This window comes from Hetaerina americana, unplaced genomic scaffold (genome assembly GCF_022747635.1).
Source record: "Hetaerina americana unplaced genomic scaffold, ioHetAmer1.1.p SCAF_3, whole genome shotgun sequence".
NCBI classification, from domain to species: Eukaryota; Metazoa; Arthropoda; class Insecta; order Odonata; family Calopterygidae; genus Hetaerina; species Hetaerina americana.
In genome coordinates, this window is record NW_027286874.1 from 108440544 (window position 1) to 108466617 (window position 26074).

At 41.7% G+C, this 26074-nt stretch overlaps 1 long non-coding RNA gene across 2 annotated transcripts; it reads left to right on the top strand.

The window, feature by feature from the left end:
* The first annotated feature begins 2983 nt into the window (after window positions 1-2983).
* LOC139690661 (uncharacterized) lies at window positions 2984-11203 on the top strand. 2 transcript variants are annotated; one of them, XR_011701489.1, is made up of 3 exons: window positions 2984-3166; window positions 7624-7947; window positions 10049-11203. It is a non-coding gene; the product is annotated as an uncharacterized lncRNA (long non-coding RNA). The 2 variants fall into 2 exon arrangements; XR_011701488.1 differs by lacking the exon at window positions 2984-3166 and adding an exon at window positions 5994-6256.
* Window positions 11204-26074: the final 14871 nt, after the last annotated feature.

The following is a 26074-nucleotide window of genomic DNA, read 5'->3' on the forward strand; positions in this document are numbered from 1 at the left end:
GCGAGCAAACCACGTCCGTCGTCGTCAAAACAACATATTGTGAGGGGGATCGAGATGGTGCGGGGGCTAACGTACTGGCTTCCCACCCAGAGTGTCCGGGTTCAAATCGGTGTTGAATATTTTTCAGAGGTATCTCGATCCCTACTTGAGATGCTTTGTGGAGGGCACTTTGAGTGAGTACGCCGTCCGTCGGATGGGACGTTAAGCTGTTGACCCCTTGGCGCCTTTCATAAAGAGTTAAAGAGTAGGCTAATGCCGACACCGGGTTTCTCTCCACCCTTCATCCTTTCCTGTCTATCCCTAATGGCGTAAATGACCTCAGCTGTCGGTCGCCTCCCCTAAATACTACTACTAATATATTGTGAGCGTTCTTTCTTTTTGTCTCTGGTTTAAAAATCTACATCTGTGTTTTTATATATTTGTGCATTACCGAAGAGTGTTCCATTTCGAAGATATATATATATATATATATATATATATATATATATATATATATATATATATATATATATATATGCCGCCATCTTCCATTGACGCAGTGTATCTATTTCATATGTATATATATATATATATACATATATATATATATATACATATGACATATATATATATATATATATATATATATATATATATATACATATGATATCACGATTGTCCGGAAAAACTCATACGAGCGGCACAATAATGGGCTGACACAACATAACACAAATAGAAAAGAATAGACACATATAAAAGAACACTTACACGGTAAATTGTTCGAGCTTTCGGCCCTCTCAGGGGCCTTCTTCAAGAGAGACTCTCTTGTCTCTCTTGAAGAAGGCCCCTGAGAGGGCCGAAAGCTCGAACAATTTACCGTGTAAGTGTTCTTTTATATGTGTCTATTCTTTTCTATTTGTGTTATGTTGTGTCAGCCCATTATATACATATGATATATATATATATACATATGAAATAGATACACTGCGTCAATGGAAGATGGCGGCATCGGGTGATCGAAGGAAGGAGGACTAGCAGTCGGTTCGCGTGCAAGGCCCAAGTATGGAGAGGCTAACTGTAATAATGTTCCTAAAAGCATATTGACCTAGAGTAGCTAATGTTCTCAATTGATGCTTATATTTTGACAAAGCCAGCGTCAATGGATGTGCCCACCCTTCCTCCCAGCATGCGGAGGGAGGCAAACAAATGCTTCACGTGAAGATTTTTATAAATCACGGAAAACGGGTTCCTGTAACAAATGTTCTGTGGTTGTTTTGAATGCTCAAGAAAAAACGGATGCCTTGGGATAACAGAAAGAAAGTTATCACCGTATCATGAGCAAGTTCAAGCAACAGCTGGAAGACCCCCAGCGGAATCAGTTTCATCCCTCTCGACCGGGCATTTAACTTTTTCAATCAATTGATTGCCCTTTCACGTATTCTTATGCATTTCTTCACATTTTATTGTCATGCAATGTACTGCGAATCATGTCCTGCGATTTTCACCCAAATCCGTTCAAGTTCAAGGGTCAACTCGAGTCTCAAATGCCGTGGAATGACCAATTCTTAATTCTAAAAAGTAACTCGCTAAAAATCAGTGTCAGAAGTTTACGTGATCCGTGGTCAATAAAGCACGTTATGAAAGAATTTTATAGTTTTCTTTGCCGACGTATCATCATATTTTTGACAACTATTTTGTATTCCTTGAAATGACTACCAATCTCTGCTCACTGCCATGAGCGAGTGGGTGAGTAAGTCTGAATTTAAGACAAATGGTAGTTCTGGGCCGAAGACGCCGGCAGTATGCCTGGAGGACCTGTCCTCAAGAAGAGGCACACCGCAACGCGGAGGAAAACTCGAAAGGCTAACTCCTTTACGCATGCATCGTGAAAACCAGAGAATATGCGGAGTCTTCTCTTCTTGCCCATTCACAGCCTGCCGCGAAATGCAGTTGCTCTTGATCCCTCGATCAATCTCACATTCAAAATATCATCGAGAAAGGAAAGATCGCCAGTTAGAAATACATACGTTAACGCTTTGAGGCGATGGTCGATTTTCACAATAGTTTTTTGACTGTCGAAATGTAATATAAATAAATAATTGTTAACTATCATTTAATTTCACATTAATGTAGTTGTTTAAGAAGAGTTTTTAAAGATTTAATGCAAATTATCTGCGACTGCCTCTTTCATACTTATTAAATTAATTAAAATATATTAAAAGTGTCCGCGCATGCTACAATTTCATTGCTATTAATTCAAAAGTCGATAGAAGGGTTTGCGTTCACGGAGACTGTCTTAAACTCTTCTTTCCTGGTAACCGGTACTTAATGAATCCCCTCCGGCCCACGAAGAATTGCAATGGGGTCGAAAGAAATTCACACAAAAAATATACATGCCAAATTGTGGAAGCTTTTATTAGGGTGAACCCGGTGGCCCGACGTTATCTAAACTATCGGAGATACTTCGGCAGAAATGACTGGATGTAGCATTCACATTTGGATATAGGAAACAAATCGGTTTTCTTCATTACAAGTATTATTTTAGGCAAATTACATGGCTTAAGTAGCAGACACACCGGAGAACATTGTAACAAATTCAAACTCTAAAAGATTGAACGTGTTCGCGAAATCCCTCGCTCGCGATTGGCGGAAACTTATGTGCGTCACGTGGGCGAGAGAATGGCGCTAAAGGTGTCGGCCACTCCAACATCCATCCATCATTCAGAGCCACACGAAGAACATGACGAGTGGCGGCGTAGTCTCGGCAGGCGGCGATCATCATCCATCGCAGGGCATCGGGGAGTTCCTCGGGGAATCATCGCATCTGGGGGGGGGGGGGGAGGGGGGTGGAAGAGAGTGGGGTCGTTGTCGGGGGAGGGGGAAGAGGAAGGGAGGGGTGTGTGTGTGTGTGTTTTGTGGCGTGTGGGAACGAGGAAAACTGGCGACTGTTGCCCTGCAGAACCGGGTCTCCCTCCCTCCCCCCCCCTCCCCCTCTCCCCTCCGCTCCGCCAGCCGGCCAGCTGTGCTTAGGATGCGCTCATTCTGGTGAGTTCGATCTCGGCTCACTCAATCAAATGAACCAGTCACGACCGACGGCTCACCATTGAGGTGGGGAGAGGCCTGTTCGCCTTATGGTCCGTTCGCGGACGGCTCAAACATCAGTGTCGGCTCGCGATCGATTTCTACGGTAAGTTTTGTTCGAATGGTTGAGACATCATCTGCAACACGCGAGTCGTGGAGGGAAATAAAACAGTCCCGATTCATTTCAAATAGATCTCCTCCAATGATGATCGTCGATCCATGCAAATAAACGTTTTGATGGTCTGGATGGTGGTCAACTCTTGCTTATTAGTCAATCAGCTAACTGATTTTTCGAAGGGGTTAAAACAATGGGTTACATTCGTCGTCAGTTTCTGATTCCCGTCGGGTATCCCCGACTCTAGTCATCTAGGTACTTCTGCGCTTCTGAGGATGAAACGAAATTTTCGATTTCACATCGCAAGCATAAGGTGACGGATTGTTTTATGGTGATTCATTCCTTCAATGCTATTTGATGAAAATACATAACATGGTTTAATTTGGTTAATACTCACCTAATTCGTTGATAAGACAGATAACGGTTCGCCTAGCCGCCTCCCATAGTTCAGTAGAGCAGTATTTTATCTATTTGGGAATTGATATTGAAGTTAAATTCATTCCAAGGAGGGGAAATGATTGGCACTAGGTATTTAAAGGTAGTCCTTTAAAACCTTGAACGAGTGAATACTCGTGAATTGCAAATGCCACTGTTTTCGAAGAAACACACCCGAGAGATTGAGTGAATGAGCAAAAGCGTGCGTGAATTCGTTTTATAATTTTGTATCCATCTGTGTGATTGGTGGGTCACTGCCAAAGGAGGGATGCTCGCAAACCCTGAGTGTGTGGATGAATGCGATTCACGAGAGTCACTAATATATCTTAACACGCACCATAGTGATCAAGTGGTTGTAAGTTTGTTTTATTTTTATTATTTATTTTGCCTTTTTGGTGTGTGATTGACGTATATACGTGGGTCTCTGTTTCCCAAACACACCCACGTATACCTGTGAGTTTGTGTTCGCTATCTTCCCCGTTACTTGTAACTTTGTTTTACCTCCCCTCCCTTTAGAAACCCAGTGCCAATCAAGTTTGCGGTCTCGGCTATCTCGTTTTCATTGTTTCACGACCGTAGGTACGTTCATTTTATATTTTTAATGGATAGCTTGGCAAATACTTGGACAAACTTGGCAAAGGGAGGGTTACTATTTAATTTTCTCAGCATTTTGTTCAATTTGCAATCAATAAAGGAATATTTTAGTTATTTCAACCAAAAAAACATATAAAGAAGGAAGCGTGACGTCACATATGCCAACTTAACAACAAGACGAATTATTTCGGCACCGTGGTGACGAGGGTATCCGACACCCACTGCTCTTTTTAATGCATAAGCTTTTAGCAAGCAGCCTGGTTGCCAACAGGGTGTGACCCGGAGGGTACCTGGTTCGCATCCCGGGTGATGCATATCTATGTACGTGCCCCCTTAATTTAATTTAGTCGGTCTTTATATCTAATTACTCGAATTTCGTGGGAAGCCGAACGGAGGGGGGGGGATGGCACTCACCCTTACTCACACCTTGTTTATGTGTGAATTGCGCACTCCAGTTGCCCCCCCCCCCGCCCCAATTGACTTAGTGGTTCCGGCCATTGCTCCACTCTCAACTGTCAAAGCCAACCCTCCTGTTGATTACTATAAATGTGACGCTATTTGCCATTCGAGGGAAGGAAAACCGTCGGATATTATGTCTACCTTAACTGGTTTCTCCTTGAAGTAATACCTGCGTAATTATGTAACACTAAGAGATACACAATCGTGTTTTACTTATGAAAAAAGGATGGATTAAAACTAACCGCTAAGGTAAGGTTTCACAACTTCCTTGGACGTCCTCGCGGTTACGGTTTGGTAACTATGACAGGAAATACGAATGCACTAGCCCTCGACATCCAGATACGACGAGTTAGAAACTCTTCCGTCGAGAACAGCATGCGTATATGAATAACGTATATTTTAGTAGTATCACTGTTTTGATAATTTCGAAAAAAAGGCGACGTGAGATGGCTACCAGTGTTTAGTGCGTCAATCCTATCCACGGGAACATGTACGTTGAATAATACATACCGGTTGGGTTGGTCTTCGAGACATTGCTTAAAGTCGAAGATTACAATTTTACTATCACCATACAACTTTTAGAAAGGGAGCGATTGAATTATTGAAAATTATTTTAGCATTAAGAAAAGATTTAAAACGAACGGCGGTGAACACTTTGATATGGAATATGGAGCGTCGTATCGCATCGCAGTATCGGAAACTTGGTCTTAGAGGCAAGAGGATAAGCGCAGATTGGAGGCTTTTGAGAGATTGTGAGTGGAAGAGAAGAATGGATAAAATTAAACATGCGGAAAGGAGGACAAACTATGAAGAGATAGGCATATGTTTTTGGGGGCGGGGGGAGGAAGGTCGTTCAGAAAAATTGTAAGGTGGATATGGGAGGGGGAGGGAGCAGAATATTAAGTGGCAGTGGACCGACGAAGGCTGGCAGAACTAGGATGGAGCCGTACAAGGGAAGTACAGTTATAGGGTTGTTGAATGGCTCAATGCACAAGAGTATTCTACAGCAGATAGTGACCTTCCAGGAGAGGCTTGCAATTGCGGCCCTGAAGAGCACCACTGTCCATCAAAGCCCTTCTCGACCGATGCACTCCCCACCATACTGGAATCATTGGTAATCTTCACCACGCGAGCCGTGACGTAATCCTCTCGGGAGATTCGGATCTCGCGACCAGTTCGCTCTCGTCGCTCCGGCCTCCCCCTTCACCGTGAGCGGGCCCATAAGAAGGCGGCGGCCATCGGTTGATGGGCGGGCGAGCCTTGGGCCGCGGTAGGAGAGAACGAGGTCGCCTGCCTACGAGCGGATACCTCCTCAATTCTGAGAAAGGCGGTGGGCAGGACCGGGGTTTTTCGGATCCGGGAAACCCCGGGACGAGAGTCCTCCGCGTACGCCTGGGGACTGCCGAATGGAGGCGACGCCCGCCTCTTCGCCCCCCCTCCTCACCCGCGAGAGTGCCCCTGCGTCTGCCACTCTGGGCTATCCCGAGGAAAAAGTCGTCGGCATCACTACGTACGCCCGTCTCTGTCCTCTTTCGCATCGGAAGAGGAGGAGGAAATTTAGGGCCGAGGAATGGTGATGGAAAGGAAATAGCCGTGAGTAATGGAGAAGTCCTTGGAAGGGCGTGTGGGGAGGGAGTTCCAACATATATTAAGTCAATTGAGTTAATCAACATTTTTCAAGTTATATAGTCTGGCTCCAAAATGTTGAGGAAATGTTAAGTGTCTGTTTACCCTCATCATGAAAAAATTTCACAAAGTTAAACCTGAAACTGTTATGTTTATCAATATTTTCCTAATTGGTTCCTCGCGTAGATATTTCCCAATTAGTTGGACGTTATGCAAATATATCCAAGGATAGCTATGCCTGAGGTTAGAGTCTTTTTCCTCGGCTTGAATTGGGACTAATAAAAAAGGACCCTCCTTGTGTATTGCCGTGTTCATCATGCATTCACACTGCACAGTGCATGCATCCATCCTTAGCTTTGGTTGTTCAAAGAATATAACAATGAATATGAGGATCGGGATTGGTGCGGTAACTGTCGTACTGGCTTCCCACCCAGAGGGTCCGGGTTCAAATCCTGGAGACAACAAATATTCATATATTGTATATTAATATTCAAATATTTTTCACTGATATCCCGATCCCTACTTGAGGTGCTTTGTGGAGAGCACTTTGAGTTAGTACGACGTGTCTCGGATGGGACGTTAAACTGCGGACCACTTGGCGTTAAGAGCAGTAGGCTAATACCGACGCCGGGTTTCTCTTCACCCTTCATCCTTTCCCATCCATCCCTGATGTGGCAAGTGACCTTCGAGCTGTCGGTTGCCTTCCATAAACACAATCATTACTACAACAAAGAATAACCAAGGATTAATTAAGAGAAGCAGGCAACATGAGGGTGTAATCGAAATGAAATATGAAAAAGTTGAGATGAAAACAGAGAAGAGAATAGCACTGCAGACTGCTGCAAGAAGATCATTGCGTTAATGAATGTTTTAATGATTGTAAATTAAATTTTATGCATAATGCGTCGAAATGACAAAGTAAGAATCATTATGAATAGTTGCATTGTCTTTTTAAGTGAATAAATGGTAATTATAGCATGGTACTTCATAGGCTTACTGAGTGGCGACTTTCTCATCGATTATTCTATTGGTTGGATTTGAGGAGTGCCCTCGCCCTATAGAAGAAGCCCAAACCTTAAAAGGGGGAGCCCTTAGAGAGAGAAAAAGGGCTTAAAACATTTAGAGGTTATTGACCGTCACTCAAGCAGACACCTGTCATCTATGAGAAATGATTTCTACTGCAGAAATCAAAAAAATCTGCTGTTCTCTCTCAATTGGAATAGCGATGGGTCAAAAATGAAAATAAATAAAACATTCAGTTCACTTAGCTTCCCTTGTGAATTTGAGTGATGCAATTTTAATTTGTTCTAATTAGGCGTGGTTTTCTCCTGCAGGATGCCGTTGATGGCCTGGTGGCGTATCCAATTGGTGGTCTCCATCCGGATGAACGCAAAGAGTGTTTGTTTACCTCGTCGTCAGGTTTTCCCGGCGACGCGAACGGAACGAGCGTAATGGTACAGCACCCGTCGATGCCTTTGGTGCCTCTGGTGATCGAGAGGCATCGGATGGCAATCCCTCCAGGCGACCAGTGGATCGATGAAGATCGAAGAAATGACGAAGCGAAAGGAAATCCCTCCCATTTGGTAGTTGAAATTTTAAAAAATATTGAAGACGAAATTTTCGCGACTCGCGAACACGGAAATGGAGATATCGGAATGGTACGCTTTCCCCTTACGTAAGAATTTATCCTTCCCATTTTCGGAAGACAATTTATGGCAAGTTTAGGAAGTAAATTACGATATGACATGGTGTAATTTTCATTAAGCGAGGCTCTCAGATGTCTCAGCATATAGTATTTCAACGAGAAAACAGGAGGTAAGAATTTTTTCTAGTCATGCGAATCGGAACGTGTAACCAATATTTGAAAATCCAGACGTCATCCGTCAAAGGAAGTGTCTTGGATTCGATTCCATGAATTTTGTGATGAAAAATGGCTGGAGTTGCATTAATACGAGGTCTGTCCAATAAATACGCGAACTGATGCCATGGAAACTTAATTTTGCAAAATTTAGTCCACATCGATTTCTTCTTCTTCAAAGTATTCTCCATTCGCATGGCTATGCATTTCTTCCATCTTCTTCTTTTCATACACTGTTAATAAAGCACCCTTGGAAGTCCTCCCCGGCAGTTATCAATTTTTAGTTTTCTCGTCGTTTCTTGCTTTATCGTGTCTTCCACATCTTCCCAGTGATATGTCCCATCATCCAATCCTTGCATTTTGGGAATAGGAAAAAGTCGCAGGGGGCGAGATCTGGCGAATAAAGAGCTTGATCAAGGATGGTGATTGAATTTTTGCCAGAAACTGGCGAACAATCGATGTTGAATGTGCAGGTGCATTGTCATGGTGAAGGATCCATCCTTCGTCTTGAATCAAATTTGGTTTAAATAGTGTGCACTCTTGATTTTCCTAAATTCAGTTCATTAGATATCATTCGGAGAGTTTTTTGACGATCTGTAAGGACAAGGGGCCGCACACGATCAATGTTGTCGTAAAAACAGGTGATTGCAGGTCGTCCCGACCTTGCATCCTCCTTGGCGTCTTTTCGGCCATCTTTAAAACTCTTAATCCACTTGAAAACGGACGTTTCCTTCAGAGCATTATCACCGTGAACAGCTGCAGTCAACATTTCATTATTTCGTGATGATTTCTACCGCACTTCAACAACAAATGGATGTTGATTCGTTTCTCCGTGATTTTGTCAAATTCCATTTTCGACAAACAGTGAAAACGAGGACAACAGAAACTAACATAACTGGCACCATACGCACAGCTCGACGATCCGCCAAATAGAGACGGCTCATTGGGTCTCAGGCAACTATCGCCGCTATAGTGGGCCAGGGGCTATGGTCCGCGTCATGGCCGTCAGATTGCACCAGTTCGCGTATTTAACGGCCAGACCTCGTATTATTTTAGAGGGATATCTTTTTATGCCTCCTAATGGTAAAAGTTCGATTTTCGATATGATTTTGGTAATGATTTCCCGCAGAAAAATCGTTTCCCTGGTCAGGGATTTGAACTGCAGCCTTCCAGCGGCATTTGGAGGGTGCTGTCAGCGGCGCCTTTACGTAGTATTTCCAACAATTTAGCGATGGAAATTTTTGCAAACTTTGTTTTCTTGCAAAGTTATTGTTTTTTTGCAAACTTATTGTTTCAACTGTCATATATTGGCCCAGAAAAAAAAACGAAAATTCAATTAACAACAAATAAATAAATCGCCCACACCTAATATGAATTGAAGGGACTTGAATTTTGTGTTCATAAATATTTTACTGCAGATATTCTATGGTTACTTCAGCATTAAGCATTTCTGAAAGCTTCTGGAAAATCTAATGTTTGAGTATAGCGCAGGGGACAAATATCATTAAATGTGGTGTATTCCGCACGTGACAGGAACTGCTTTCGTAATTGGAGTGGTCTCCGCCACTGGGTCACGGAAGCGGTCGTCTGTCTGTCTCCTCGGGATCCTATTATCACAGAGGGGAGGCACGCATGCGTAAATAGCCCGTTTCTCACTGTCAGTTAAGCTATTATCTTTCTTTATCTACACTGACGCAGGTTTGACTTACGGTCAGCGACCCATAATTTTGCAGAAGCGAAATTATGAAAACCCTCTCCCATCTAACTTGAGGCTTTTACTTTACTCTCCAAACGTCTTCAGGGAAACACATCTTTATAATTATAATGATCTCCGCTCCTGTTTTTTGCCCACTTGTAATAATCTTCGACGCAATTCGAATGAAGCTTGTTTTCTTTTCCAGAAATCTACTACCGCTACCTTCCGATGGCTGGAAGTAAGAAAGTTCCGTTCTGCTTTCGGGGAAGAGTCTTTTTTTCAAGAGAGAGAAAATGCCTTGATCATTTGAACCGATTTTACTTCGATGAGCAGCCTTACTCATCACTGAAGATCTACGCATTTTTTAAGGTGTTTTATGTGTTCTTTGAATTGTCAGAAATCTCCCAGTCGCCCAGTCCCACTCCCAAACCATACCTTAAGTTTGGAACGCTCTGAATGGTCACGCAGGATGCCACAACTCCTCACGACGTCATCATCGTGGACCAGTGGGAAGGGTGATTCCTTCGGAAGCGAACCTCATCCCGTGCCGTCACAGTAGCAATTTCTGCTAAATCTATTGGGTGCGAATTGAATACCAGGCGTGTTCAGAAAATAACGGGAGTTTTTAAATTACGGGAGTTTGGAAGGTCCGATTGTCAACATATTTTTTATCATGTTGGTATACATGCCCAAGTATGATAACATTTTCAGCTGTATTCATTGTTTACTTTATGCATGGAAACCGCTCTAAGGTTAGAAGTGTTTTTATGAGCTCGGCGACTTTCGTTTGTTAAAAAAATTTGTATCAAGCCTTAGTTTCGACGTCACATCCGCAAACCCATGTTTCGTCACCTGTAGAACACGTTTCAGTGATTCTTCATCGCCGTTGACTTCATTCGGTGACTCCATTGAGCAAATTCCATTCGCCGCTATTTTTGTCCAAAATTCAACAATTTCGGAACACATTTTGCTGTCACGCGTTTCATACCCAAAACATTGGAAAATATTTCATGGCATGAGCCAATTCCACATGCCAACATCATCAGCGACTTCTCTGATTATTGTGATCGGGCGATCATTTAATAACCATTTCTTACACTTTTTCCGCGTTATCATCGGTTGTTGATGTACCCCGGGGTGTTCGGCATCTTCAACGTCTTCACGGCCATCTTGGAAACTCATATACGTACCTCTCGTAAACTCTCTTGCTTTACTCACAGCAGACTCACTATTTTGGCCTTTGATAACATTTCACACACTTTTTTACACTTTATTTCATTTTTTACGCAAAATTCGATACAAATCCTTTGATCCATTGTGTTAACAAACGAAAATAATAATATTTTATTTTTTTCCTCAAGTCAAGAGACACCTCAAAGGTGATCATTATACCTCGGGCGATGAGGTGAAGGCAGCTGTCAAGTCCTGGATTCGAGAAAAGTCGGAAGAGTTTTTCAGTGACGGAATGAAAAAACTTGTTACACGTCGGGAGAAATATGTTACCATCAACGGTGACTATGTTGAAAAATAAATACTAAATGATTTTGAAACTTCATAGAATTATACTATAATGTACTTTTGGCCCGATCTTGCTATTTGTTTTTGTTTGTGGTCTCCAAGGATGTGCATTACTTTTCAGCCTACCCTCGTAGTTTGGCTGCAGGATTGGTATCCCTACACTAACCTTTCAAGTATTAATAATGCGAATAGTGCCCCCTGATTGGTGTGGAATCGCCGTCCCTCCTCCCCCCACACCCTCCCACCCGGCCACACCCCTAGTTATCGCGAAGATGTAGATCACCATTGAAAAGTGATTAGGCAGCTGACACACGTACACATAATTAGCAAGGGGGTCCATCAATCAAATCTGAACTCATATTACCATTCAGCTGTGCACACGGACTGCTCTTGATGGATCCTCTCAACTGTACGCCGAATTTCTTTCGGCTTTGGTGTATTTATTGGGAGATAAGAGTTTTATCGACATGGTTCGCCAGGGCCGGCATCCGTGGACAGGCGCCAATTGGTTATTTGTTTCGAGACGTGACAATGGATCGATCCGCTGGCGGGTTGTCGAGTGGCGTCCGTGCTTGGCTCTCCCAGTCTCTAAGCGCGGAACGACCGTCGGATGTTTCGACAGCAGGGATTACGTAATCCGCATGCATGTACATATGTCGCGCGGAGAGTTGCTTTGTGTGTTCTCTCTGGAAACGGTATGCATTCCACGGAAGTGGTGCGGAGGCGTAGTGGACTCGTGTGACTATGTTTTCTGCCGGTCGCCTCCCGAGGAATGGATTCTCCGTCACAATTGGAACGCTGGTCACCGGAATGGTACGAGAAAGATAAGATTGAATGAAGGAGATAATAGAAACCAAAACCACCATGAAGGAGTTCCTCGATGGCTAAATTGTCTCCTTTGAACTTTGGCATACGTTTCGGCACGATGGATGCAGTGTACTATCCCTGCGTGGCATACTGCAAACCACTATTATGGTATTTGGTGTGGGTGGGGGGGGATTCACTAAAACACCCACAAACCACACGCATTGGACAACTCCATGTGGTGAAAAGGTTGCCAACTGATGAGGAAACCTGAAAGGAAGGCGCATTTGTGTTCAATTACGTTTAATCACACGAAATTAGTGACTAAGTAATGGCTCATTAAGTTCATTTGTTCATGCCCCCAAATCATCGACTGAATTTCTTTCCTTGAGGAAGTGAATCACTGTGTTTAGTTCATAGAATTCAGAGTCCAGTGGCAATAAGCACCCCTTTTCCCTAAATATCACCTCACAGTATTATCCCAATGCCGGACAAAAAGGCTGTCGAAACATCCAACATGAATCACTAGGTTTCAGAACTCGTTATTATAGGATAATTGCACCCGCTGAGAAACTGCGTATTGCCGTTGACCTAAGGTGTGAACGTGACGACATTGTCCACTGGAAACATTTTGACCACTTTTCAGTGGGCAACATTTTGTGCAGTTCAGAAGCCACGGATTGCATCAGTTTTTTTCATCACAGAGGAAGCTGTTATCAAGTGCGGTGTTGTTTTTGATAGACTGGAGTTGAAGTTAAAAATGGAAATTTGTCGAACTTTTGAACATAGTAAAGGAGTTGGTTGTCATATGGCTGCAGCAAGGTTACTCCCAGATTTCCTCATTTTCGTGGCATAGATTTTACCCTCTTTCATCCATCTCATCTCGCAAGGGGTTTCAAATAGTAGTGTCCAGAATAATGGACTCGTAGTGTATCGCAAAATTACACTAGAATAACACTGTCCTCGCCGGAAAGATCTTTGCGTTGTTTTCATGAGCATTGGTCCTTTTTCCAGTAGGACCTCTTTCCCCCAGCTCAAATGCCATCCATTGAATGACCATCAAATTTTTCACAAGTTTCCACCTCTCTGATCTGAGCACTTCAAGAGATTTGTTGGAGGAAGCACCTGAAGTAGCATTTGAAGTTTTATATAATCGAAAATAGGTTATTTCAGTTTGCAAATTTCCATGTTCACCCCATAAAACGGGGTTATTTACTTGATATTTTAATGGCAGAAATATGACAAAAGCTGTATATGCTAAATACAGTGGTAGTAGGAACCAAATGGAATAGTAGGCTGGGAGAGGTAACTTCTGAATAGTTCAGTAGGCAATGTATTGTAAACAGGAGTTTCACTAAATAACTTTGCAGTTTCCACATAAAAAAACTGATTTATTTTCAACTAGTTTCGCTACACTGTAGCATCTTCAGGAACGTACTAAGAAAATATTCCGTTTTCACGCATATGGACATTAAGGAACAGTTGGAGATCTTAACCGCCTTAAGGGAGAAGAAACCATTAACGAACGACCACCTTTTTCCCTTCCAATCCCCTCTCCTGGACATTCCACAACTTATCCCTAATGAAAACTGTCTCCCCCCCCACCCACCCACCCAACCCACACCAACTTGGACGAGTATATATATATATATATATATATATATATATATATATATATATATATGTGTGTGAAAACGGAATATTTTCTTTGTACGTTCCTGAAGATGCTACAGTGTAGCGAAACTAGTTGAAAATAAATCAGTTTTTTTATGTGGAAACTGCAAAGTTATTTAGTGAAACTCCTGTTCGCAATGGATTTCCACAAAGTCTCGGCCTCAACCATCAATCACATCAATATATTGTAATTCGATTCAACTATGAATGTTCACAATATGTAGTATTATTTAACTGTCGCGGACAATTGCTATGTTACGTCACTGTAAACAATGGAAATAAAACATTGTCATGATGCAGAAATAGAGAGAACTTTTAAAAGCCCTTTGCTGATTCGCAGTTGTTTCAGCCTTGCCACTCCCGCTGCCGGAAACGACATACGACCAAGTTGGTCGAGTGCCGCGGTTGCTCGCACTCACTTTCATACCTGCCTCCATCACCATTTCCTGTGATAATTAATTCAAGCGGTTTCCCGTTTCCTTCCTCAATTGTGTTTTCAAAGAGACGCCATCACTCAATGGCCGCCCCACTGAGGAACAGACACTGCGTGGACTACCTTTCGTCTGGCACCTAACCTTCGATCTATCTGACATGGGTGACCCTACCAGGAGCTTATATTTCGTATTTCTCTCGGCAGCTCTAGGAGTCATCGGAACACACACGACATTCCACCACGCCAAGGTTAGAGTCAATGGGAGGGATATAGAAAAAGCCATAAACACAGTAATCAACCCGAAGGTCGGTTTGGTAGGTGATGGTAGAGTTCACCCAGTAACTGACCCCCCTACCCTGATGTGTGAAATTCACACATCAGGGTAGGGGGGTCAGTTCCTTTTCCTGTGCCGGTTATGGTTTCCCAGGAAAATCTGGTACCCGCAAAAATCACATAGCTTGGGTGGAGCTGCAGGTGCCCAGAGTGCCTTGCCCGGGAATTGAACCCGGGACCCTCTGTCAAGAGTTCAACGCTCTACCCCCTGGACTACCGCGACCAACTGGGAGGGATATATTGATCTAAAATGTACGACAATGAATAAATAATTGGACAAAAAAATTATTTTTTAATAATAGAACTGGAGGAACCGCGAAATCGCTCCCAGAAAAATATTGTTTTTAAAAATAAAAATCCATAGTGAAAACGCGAAAGAAATGTTGGCGCCCTCGCCATTAAATATTAGCCGCTTATATGGTTGCTAAATTACATTCAAATGTTTCTGTTCCCCTATATGTGTGAATAAATATTACTTTTATGCCACTATCAACAAAAAAAACTATATTTTCGTTGCAAAATTCACTGCTATGAAGTCCTCAGGAGAATTTCGGCGGTCAACCATAGATTGGGGTTGGTGGGAATATTTTCGTAGAAAACTTAAAGACTTCCCTCAATGTTACAGAATTTCGTAGACTAGCCACGTATAAGCACTTTCCTTACAACTCCGTAGCAAGGTACCTTTATTTTACAGGAATATGTGCAAATTCCTGCAAATTGTAAAATATTCTCAGGGATTTCTAAAATTCAAAGGAATATTTTGTATATTTTTAGCAGGGTAAAGTGCACCGTTTTTGTCTTTAATTTAAGATTTCAAGGCATATTTTATGCCAATAGATAATGCAATGTTCATTTCACCTGCCAGGTGTGGGGACAATCCTGTCCATCCGTTTCTTATAATGTGATGTGAATTCCAAAGAAACTGCGGGAGATGCCGCAACAGTAACTTTTAACGGAGTCATCCGCTAATGTGCATTTCAATGCAACAATTTCAGAATGATGTGAACGTGGTTTGTTTATTGCATTCTTATTTGAAGAGACGAATTGACCAACCGGTAAAATATATACAAACTTAACAGCACGAAATCGGAAGACTTAAATTTGCTGAATATTATAGGCTCCCGCTGAAAACTTTGGCAAAAAAACCGCAGCAGCACTCAATGCTAGAGCGATGTACATCACTCCTGTTCATTAAATTCACCTGTATTATTGAATACGAATGTTTTCCTGTTATATTAATGTAAATCTATGACATTGCAATTAACTGGGTACTTTTTGAACATCTCTTCAGACCAGTCCAGACGTAGTTAATGCCCCCGCGAGAGAAAATTTCACGACTTGTCCCGCGGAACGCCATCCTACCCCCTTTCCCTCCGCTCGTCTCTGTCGTCGAGGTCTCCCTCTCCGACGACGGGGATTCCCCGGCAGATGAGCTGGCTCTGACCGCTTGCGGGGGCTGGAGGGGGTGGGAAATCCATGCGACGGCGGTCTCCCCTCCCCCAAGTGAAAGGAACTCCGTTCCACCCAAACGCTGCAATTGATTTCTATGCGCAGGAGGAGAGGGCGGGGCATGGGGGCAGTCCAGCTGTTTGTTTACCGCGAGCGATGCTCAACTGTTACGACCCTCCACGCGCAAAAAACATTGTGGATGTGTATTGACATGCAACAGCAGTTGTTTTTCTCCTCTCCTGGTAGCGGTATTGCTCGAAAGGAACAAATTAATTATCAGGGTAGATCCGAATGCGTTAGTCAACTGTCTCCTTCGAGGCTATTTGTCCTTTTAGCTTCCTAAGAACCACACTCACTCTCCCGGTCTGGCGGTCACCTCTCAAAGACGGGCGAGGGTGTTTACGTATATATCCTCTCGTTTCAATACCTCATTGGATATATTCTATGGTATAAGGCTCAAATTGGTGGAAGTTCATGTTCATTAAATGAAGAACACACAAAAATTAAGAACAGTGGAAAAATACACCGAGTTCCCCTTGGATATCTTTCGCACCGGAGTAAACGCCGAGGGCTCTTCCTCGGGCATCGGAGGGAATCTGGCCTTTGGTTACGCCTGTTGGTGGACTCGGCGAACAAGCAGATGATATATATATATATATATATATATATATATATATATATATATATATATATAAACGACGGATGCACTGTAGAATTCGTTCAACCCCCGCTCCTTCGAGGTTGCATCCCTGAGATCGCGTTTGGGAAAGGCGGATGGATGCCTTGCTTCTCTTGCATTTCGGCTCCATGCATCCCGACTCGGGCATGTGGGTAGACATCCCAATGCGTGACACATTTATTCATGGTATAAAAGCCCTTCATGATAATTCATTTAAAGACCTTCATTTGGAAAACACACACAAACCACGCCTTTCATGGGGAGCACATATCAGGACAATATGCGGATCCGCTTTAAAGAAACTCGGCTTCATTAAATGGGTTGTGGGGAAATGTAATGAGAAAGTTGAAAGAGAGGTGTTATTTTGCTCTAGTTAAGCCTGATTTGGAATATGCCGCAAGTATTTGGAATCCTTGGGAGCAAATTTGGCAAAACGAATTAGAAAAGGTCCAGAGAAACTCCGCCAGATTCGTTAAACATTCTTACAATAATAACACAAGAGTGGCATAGGTCCCTTATGGGGATTTAGGCTGGGAGCCACTTGACATAGAAGAGAGCAAGCGAGACTTGGAGTTTTAGAAAGGTGCAGAACAAATGAGTTTAATGATGACACTAAAAGGAATTACTATAATGGCCCCACACTATTTAAGTAGATCAGACCACAAAGATAAAACAAGGGATATAGATTCCAGTACAAGTAGATATTACAAATACTCATTCTTTCCCCGAACAATCAGGAGTCATAATAGTAAGAAACCGAAGTCATTTTACAAACATTAAAAATATTTAATTTATAATTCGGAACAAAATTAAACATTGCAAATACATCAGGTATATTTGTAGGTGCATGTATATACCTATGTGTAGGACTTATAAATTATACCAATACTACGCATTTACTGGATAGGAAGTCAAACTGATAATGATTCATGGATCAGACGAGGATTAAGTACATATCATTGTGATAATAATCGAAGAAATAGTTTTATAAAAAGAAACAAAACAAAATTATTATTCAGAAAAGAGGGGGTAGCAATGCCGTAAAAAAATTATATCAAATATACATCATGTAGTAATCACTATTGAACAAATAACGATCCCTCAATAGATCGGGGAGATTTTATTATTTATTAAATACTGTGACGGTTTCCAAGGTTGGCTACATTTTGGTCTAAACGTTTCCCTCGCGTCGCAGCGAGTATCTTCGGGGGCAGAGATTCCGCTTCACTCCAGGGGACGCTCGCCGCGACGCTGGAGCGAAGCTGAGGCACGACGGCCTCAATTTGTATTTTGAGGATGACAGTGGTAAAATAAATTGATCGCGGGGCAGTTGAAATTGCGTGTCCCTCCCTCATGCGTCTTGTAATGGGCAGGTGGTGAGAGAGCTAGATAATAAGAGTGATTTTCCTGATTCTACTAATAACACATATATATATATATATATATATATATATATATATATATATATATATATATATATATATATATATATATATATATATGAATATATATACATATATATAAATATAATTAAATATATATATTTCTATATTATTATTATATTATTAGGTAATCTACCAGTTAAGTTAGGTTTTTGGATGGACACAGCTTCCAAACAAATATTCTGTGACTCCTAACAAAACACAAAATCCAGTATCCTACCCTACATCAGGTCCCTCTTCATCTCTGAGTACATTTTAAGATTATTTTCAGAAAGTAAAGCTTAATTGATGTTCTTTTTCGATGAACGACATAAAAATATCAACCATGCAAAATTTCAATGCAATTGAATATTAATCAACTCCACTATTCTCACAAGTATTATATCATTATTTGTTTATTCCTTTGCTGCCACTCCATTATGAGATGCAATTCTCAGACTTTTTCGAAGCCTTCTTTTAATATTAACTAAATAAATTTTAAAGCGTGCAGTAATAATCCTGAATTAGTGATATTGGGGAAGAGTAGCGTTATAAAAAAAACAAGGCGACCATCAACTCTTTTGTGATTTGATGAATGAAATAGTTTTTGAGCCTTCAACGTTAGGCCATTAATTTGGTAATTAAAACTTAATTCAGTATTAAAAGATAAACCAAAGTGGGAAAAACCAATTTCCTTCGATCAGTTATTTTGAAGCATATAATGGTTGTATAAATTATATCGGGAAAATGCTCGGAAAAATAGATGTACTCGTATTTCAGATATTACTACAAATCCCGAAAATTCTTTAAAGTTCATCCCTTTAGGGTCGACACACCCTTGCGGCTTTTCCACGACTCAAAGACTCCCTGGTAGGTGGATTCCGGAAGGTCCTTTTAGGGTACACGTGCAAGCTTCTTTAGCGGCACTTAAGAGTCCCATGGTGGTATCCTTTGAGGGAAAATTTCACTTATGGGAATGGGAAATAGTCTGCTGGTACGATGTCGGGAATGTAAGGAGGTTGGGGAATCGCGGATGCCTTTCAGAGGGTCTTCGCAAGCAGAGACCTCGGCATTGCTCTCGGTCATTCGTCAAGACTTTCGGGAGGACGAGTTTAGCGCAGATATTTCAACATCGCCAAATTTACAGTGATAATGGTGTGTGCACTGTCATCTTATCAATGCGAATACGATCTGCGATCAAGCGAATACTTAACCGACGGTCATAATCCAACACTTCACGCACACGTGAGGAAAATTTGTTATGATACATTTTATGCAAAATTTGTAGTCATAAAGTGAAGACTTGGCTATTTTAAAGTAGGTTATAATACTACAGCAATAGTTATAGTGGAGCACCAAATACTTCCGGTAATTTTATATATTTATTTCATTCCAAAAATCTATTAATGAAACCTTTTAATTTCACTTTATCTTTTAAGTTGATCATTAAAAAATGTACGAATCTACAATATTCACATCTCTCTTAACCCACAGCTCCACGGTTAGAATGATAGCATCACAATTAGTAGTAGATATGGAAAGTTTGGAAGCATTTAGCTTCTTCATTAACGCTCTTACTTTTCGATAAAAAATTGACGAAGAAGGTGAACAGGTTAATTGGTTTGAATAACCTGCTGTTTTCCAGACTAGTTTGCGGGACTCCAATTTCCTATATGATAACCCATTCCATTATCACCATTAAACGAATATTTCCTTAAGCCATTTTTTTTCGAGTAGCCTTTTCAGGAAATAGTCTGGCCATTCCAAGTGTTCAGTCCTTCGCTGAAAACTTCCTTTTGTTATGGAAAATAACTTCAACATCATGCGAAGGCAATCAAGCAGAGACTCGAGAGATATTCTAGAGTACAGTGGCGAAGATAATGGTCTCCATTTTCCCATTCGTTTGGAGCCATTATTGGGCTAATGATATCATCAATTGCTCTCATAGAACCGTCACTTCCTTCGTATATTCACTTAATGATCGAAGGAAGGAATGAATCACAAACATTCGATATTTATGAATACTGTTATGCATCAGAATCCAGAAACTACCCTTTGCTGTCAAGTGTTCTCCATCGTCCTTTCTTCTTCTGCTCTTCCACGTACATGCTTCCTCGTTCCTCAATTTGTCTCTCCATTTTTCTCCAGCAATTTCCTCCCGCCTAATAGTTCAAAGTCTCTTATTTTTCACCCAGTCCGCTCTTCCATTGTTCCATGTATCTGATCCTTAATAGTGAGAACGCTTTGACGCTGTACTTCCTTGATTGCGACTTTAGGTATTCTTTGAACACAGTACGTAGTTTCCACATCTTCATGGACGTCTTCTTAGCTTGAGTTATTCCTCGCTTGGTGCCGGTTCAATTTCTTCCATCACAAGTCATGTTGGTGTCCAGGCACATCAATGACTCCACTTTCTCTAGTTAACTACCCTGATGCATGCACGAAATTATACATAGATGACACATTCCCTTTTTCTGATCGATTCTTTCAGAGTGCCATGTTCACGATTGGACTGTTGTGTCTTTAAAAAACAAAGATCATGGCTTCAGTATCGAATATCGAGATATCAGTAATAATATCATTAATGTTGCAGTGCATTTTAACTATCAAACCCTAGTGCTTAGTCAGCCGAGCAGAGGGGTCGTGGGACCGCGGGCGACTGAGCAATTCCTATTTCCGCGGAGCACAGCCATCGATGTGAGGTGAAACTGCGTCATGAAACGAAATAGGCCCCTGCGCTCTTCATTATTCAGATGATAAATGAGAAAATAAAACACGAACGAAAACAATCATTTGAAATGTGTTAAGAGATTATGACAACGATTTTACGCGCTGATTGATTGCTATCCTACCTTAAACCTTCAATGGTGTAATTATGTTAGGCTTTGCAACGTTCAAGACATATTCTTGTCGCCGGCCAATGAACCTGGCCGACAGGGTTCAAAAGTATGAAAATATGATTTTTCATTTATCGAGTCACATTGAGAGCCCGTTCTTTTGTGTCATAATTCTTCTAAGCTGCACAGCGTTTCCACACGCAATGCACATATATAACTGTAGAGGGAATAAATCAGTTTCGTTTTAAACAATGCAATTTCTTTAAGCATTATTATTTAAATAGTACAACCTAACGAGGCGATGGGCACCGGGGGGAGGGGGGGTGGGCTGGCACGCGGGTAGGGGCCTCACTGCTGCTTCTCGCGCGGGCCTCCATTCCAGTCTTCGTCCGATTGCTATCGAGTGAAAGCAAGTCCACTGTTGTCACGTTTTTGCAGAGCATACCAATATTTCATCGGAGAAAAAGGCGATGGTTTAACAATTGGCAACGTTGCCGCACCTGTCGAATGGAAAGTTATGAGCTCAAGGCCATGACCCCTCCTTACCCCCCCCCCGCTTCCCCAGTCACCGTTGACTCAGACTGATGAGAACCGTGACGCATTTCCCATAGTTTATGGTTGTGCCGGAAAAAGAATTGCGACAACCAATTTCCTTATGGATTAATGGAGGAAGTACATAGACTCGTGGGTATAATAATAGAGCGGAAAATAGTCGTGACTTAAGCGGAAGGATTGATTGAGGTGCATTTGGGAGAATTACGTCCACTCTGCCGTGTTTTTTTTCATACCATGCACCTCGATTGACTCAAGGATTTCAGGGAAAAAAACACGAACTCCTTCCTTTTTTGCGATTCGAAAAGTTTTCCCCAGTTTTTCCCCATTTGCAATCCACTCGCTCACCGTTGGGTGGTCCCGTTTTCGCGGGCGGAAGACATCGGAGCATCGAAAATCCTCCCGTGCGGTGACAACCTTAGGCGCATCGCTGGCATCTCAAAGAGGGTCCGGAGTCACCTCCCTTCCCTTTTAACCCCCGCCCTCCCCCCCCCTCCCTCCAATTCAAACCCTGCTCTGGACTCTTCATTCACGTCGGGGCGCTTGAATTTTTTCTACCGTCTAGTTGATTAGGCGTCCAGGGAATAGTTGGTCTCTTCATTCACGATATACTTAGATCGGGAGAAAACAACACCCAAGTCGATGCAGTATTCCTGGATTTCAAAAAAGCCTTCGACAAAGTCCCACACAATAAATTGTTACACAAACTTAAATACTATGGGATCAATGAGAAAATAATTAATTGGATTAGGGACTTCTTGTCAAACCGCAAACAAATAGTAGTCATAGATGGGTTGTGCTCAACGGAGAGAGATGTTACTTCGGGCGTCCCCCAGGGAAGTGTAATAGGGCCTCTTCTGTTCTTAATATACATAAATGACTTAAGCACACACGTTAGTAGCAATCTAAGGTTATTTGCTGACGACACGGTGATATACAGGGAAATAAGGAGCCAACTAGATCGCGAGCTACTCTCTAGAGACTTAGACAATATCTCGGGATGGTGCAATAAATGGGGATTAACACTTAATATAGATAAATGTGCAGTTTTGAAATTTTGGAATAAAGGAAGCGAGGAACAGGATATAAACTACAAAATAGAGGGTTCAGTATTGACTACGGCAAATCAAGTTAAATATTTGGGGGTTGTTCTAACACCACGCCTTTCATGGGGAGCACATATCAGGACAATATGCGGATCAGCTTTAAAGAAACTTGGCTTCATAAAACGGGTGGTGGGGAAATGTAATGAAAAAGTTAAAGAGAGGTGTTATTTTGCTCTAGTTAGACCTCATTTGGAATATGCCGCAAGTATTTGGGATCCGTGGGAGAAAATTTGGCAAAAAGAATTAGATAAAGTCCAGAGAAAATCCGCTAGATTTGTTAAAAATTGTTATGATAAAAACACAAGTGTGACAGGTCTCTTAGGGGATTTAGGCTGGGAACCACTTGAAGTGCGGAGAGAACAAGCGAGGCTTAGACTTTTAGAAAGGTTCAGAACAAACGAGTTTAAATATGACACTGAAGGAATTATAATGGCCCCACACTACTTAGGTAGATCAGACCACAAAGATAAACTAAGGGAGATAGATTCCAAGACAGATAGGTACAAATACTCATTCTTTCCCCGAACAATCAGTAATCATAATAGCAAGAAACCGAAGTCACTTTAGAAATATTAAAAACTTTGAATTTACAAGTCGGAACAAAATTAAACACTATAGAGATGTTAGGTATACTTTCAGGTGCATGTGTATGTTAGTTGGTAGTTTGAGTGTTTGCATGTGTGTGGGGTGTAAGTGTTCATGCATGAATGTATGCCATGTTTTTTTTTATATATGATTTTGTCGTTATTGCATGCGATTTTTTTTTTTTATTATTTTTCTTTTCTAAATTATGGGTGGTGTCCTAGCACCCCCCGCCACACGCCCTTGCGGCGGCTTGCGGGGTATTGAGTAGATGTAGATGTAGATGTAGTTCGTTCTACTCAATTGAATGCACTTTCACTAACCTCGTGTGTTTTGTTGTCAAACCCTTTCTTTCTGCATGATCTCATTACAATGCTATTAAATGATGCACTGCTCTTAACAGTAATGCTTGCTCTGGCTTTTCTGTTTTTTAAGATTCCCCTTCCATTCCTCATCTATCTCTGTGCGGGGGGAGGTCCTCCCGCTACCTCCAGCGTTGGGTCACATTCCCTACCGGTGTCCTTGGGGGAGGACACCGGTAGGGAATGTCTACAGTTGTATGTTTCATGTCCATGTGGCAGTGGAATTTCGCCTTCTTAATTATCAAATTCTAGCTTGCGCGTTATTGGATAAATGTTTACTACATTATAAGGTGCCATTGTTGGTCAGTCCATGGTATGTACATGCGAGTGAGTTGAGGGTGTTTTTGCATGAATGTATACGTCACTGCTGGTGTAGGTTTGCATAGATATGTTGGTTTTTCATGTGTTTTTGTTCTCTTTTACAGGTGGTGACCTAACACCCCCCGCCGCACGCCCTTGCGGCGGCTTGTGGGGTATTATACAGATGTAGATGTACCGTTACTGTCCTTAATAAATGATAATTAACTCATTCAAATCAAAAGATTAATTTTTATATTTCGATTTAAAATACTGTCTGCGATTTGCTTTGTCAATCTTCCTTAATCACTTGAATTCGATTAGTTTTCCCTTTGAATTTTTGTTCACGAGTGAACTTCGTCCATTTATTGTGTTGCTGTGTAGCCGCTACATTCAAACGCAGCGTTGGAGTAATACTCGTGAAAGAATCGCCGAGGTAAAAATTCTCGTTTGAGGTCTCCGCAACATACGAACACACGATCAATGTCCCCTGGGTGTGAGTGTTTACTCCATTAAAATGAATTAGGGATTCGGCTCTGCATAATCACTCAAAAGGTAAGCACATGAGCAACGCTACATTTTATCTACAATATTACAATAAAATGAAGACACCTAATTACATTTCGCCAGATTGGCTTCAGCGGAGTTGGCATTTCCCTGACGACCATTATTCTATCTTGATAAAATTTGTTGTCTCAGGCGTAACTTTGTGGAATTTGCATAACATATTGAAATGTAATGAAATAATTGTTTTTTAAATAAAGTGTGTGGAATTACAAAGTCAATTATTTCATTACATTTTATCTTGAGTTGATCTAGGAAATTATAGCTAAGTAACAAAGAACTTGGAAAAGCAATATAGATTTGTAAACTATACCGCTTTATCAAATTTGAATCATTCCCTTTATTGGAAAGCTAAAACAGAAAGGAAAGATTTTGATTGGTTATTCAAATTTTTATAAAATATTTTGCGCTATGTTTCATTTTTTGCCCATAAAGTTCGAAAAGGAAGAGTATACATTAGGTAGAGTGGTGACCCTGAGCAAAAGGGGTATTTTCCGAGAGTAAATATTCTGCTGCTCTCACCCCCTAATCATATCCCAATAAACAAAAAAACAGAATGTATAAAATTTCACTTGAATGGACACCTAATAGACGACCCGTAAACGCCTTGAAGTTGGTACTTTTAATATGGATCCGAGATACTTCCACGAAGTGAAGCCTGAAACAGTAGAATATGATGTAGAATCATCAGTTTTTGATTTCTCAAAATGTCGTCCCATTTCTTCATAAGTTCTTTTTTCCTGGCAGCTTCTATTTCAGTGTCATTTAGTGCCCTTTCTTCCTTGCCTTTTAGTTTTTTATCTACGGCAACTATGGAGCCCGGTCGCCCTTTTTGGCGCTCAAGCATTCAGACATTTTTGTCTTCTTCATTTTTCATTTCTCCCAAAGCATCTGAATGACCTCGTAGGTCAAACAAATCGTCCAGAGTTTCCACGAAAAATACCTTTTTTTTCTTTTTTCTTTGCCTGTAATTCTAGACAAAGTTTTCTGTAAATGTTTCCATTCATAATAGAATTTAACTAACTTATCAATGCAGAGGTCAGTTCTTCCAGTAGGGATTACTGCTTTTTACCACCGTATGGCACAAACTTCTTGAATCACCGATGCTGCACTTTCTTTCGTTTTAATATACGAGGGTCATCCGGAAAGTAGTACCCGTTCGTGCCGCATGAAGTGCTGACGACGCGAGTAGCCGCTGGACGAGGTCAGATAGCTTCAGTGGCTTGTCTGCCTTCTCTGAGCCAAGTTGCGTGACGCTAGCATTGCCTGTGTTGTTTCTGTGATTGTTTACAATGTTTAAAAAAATTGAGAACGCCGCCAGTTGTGAAGTGAGGGCAGTGATTAAATTCCTCAATGCAAGAAACGTTCGCCCATGTGATATTCATCGCCAATTAAAGGAGGTGTATGGAGACAATGTAATGGACGAGTCGTCTGTTCGGCGGTGGTGTCGCAACTTCAACATGGGGAGGGGGAACACACACGACGATGAGCGTTCGGAGAGACCGTCTGTCATTACAGACCAACTGGTGAGCTCAGTTGACGAATTCGTGAGGAACGATCGGCGCGTCACAATTGATGACATCTGTGAGCATTTTCCCAATGTTTCTCGAACAATTGTTC